At 62.0% G+C, this 716-nt stretch overlaps 1 protein-coding gene across 1 annotated transcript in view; it reads right to left on the bottom strand.

The window, feature by feature from the left end:
- The window catches only part of IGF2BP1 (insulin like growth factor 2 mRNA binding protein 1), a 29185-nt gene that overhangs the window by 5838 nt on the left and 22631 nt on the right, over positions 1–716 (bottom strand). The window lies entirely within an intron of this gene.

Raw genomic sequence — 716 nt, 5'->3', positions numbered from 1 at the left:
GGGGTAAGCGGCTCTGCGGCTGCCCAGCAGCACGAGTGCCGGCTGCTCCACGCCCCGCGAGCCCCCTGAGCTCACACCGGCTGCAAGGCTGGATGCACCCGGGGAAGGCAAGGGGAGCTAATTCTGGGCTCGGTACTCGACGTGGATGCAGCAGCTAGGAGCTCAAATCACAGAAATCCAAATAAGGCACCAGCATCTATTTATTTTAAGCAACAGGAGTGATTAAGCGGTGGAACAAGCCCGTGCCTGGGGGACAGGATGGGCTGTCCATGACTTCACGTCTCGGATAAAGCCTTCCTTGGGGGACCAGAGCTGTAGCCAACATAAGCTCGGGGGCCAAAGGCAAGAGCAAGCAGGTGAAGCTCAGCAAGCTCGTGCTACATGAGACTGGCTGGAGCAGAGACTTCCCCACGCGCCTGCCCGAGGCCCGTCCCAGCGGCCCTGGCAAAGGGAGACACGTGGGGAAGAGCAGCCAGAAAGCCTGGCTGGGGGAGGGCACGGGAAGGCAGCTCTTGGACACGCTGCCCTGCACGGTGGGAGAGCCAGGGGGGCCTCCAACAGCCCATGCCCTGGAAAAACTGCAGCCTCGTCTGTCCCTGCCGACCACTCGGCTCGACGAGGTGCAAATCGGCTCGTGGGAGCACGGACTCACTTGGACTGCGTCTGCTTGGTGATGTTCCTGATGGTGGCCCCCTCCTTGCCGATGATGGCACCCA

The sequence above is a fragment of the Egretta garzetta genome, unplaced genomic scaffold (genome assembly GCF_000687185.1).
Source record: "Egretta garzetta isolate BGI_Z169 unplaced genomic scaffold, ASM68718v1 scaffold498, whole genome shotgun sequence".
NCBI lineage: Eukaryota > Metazoa > Chordata > Aves > Pelecaniformes > Ardeidae > Egretta > Egretta garzetta.
Note: the sequence above shows the minus strand (reverse complement) of the source record. Positions and strands in the feature narration are given on the sequence as shown.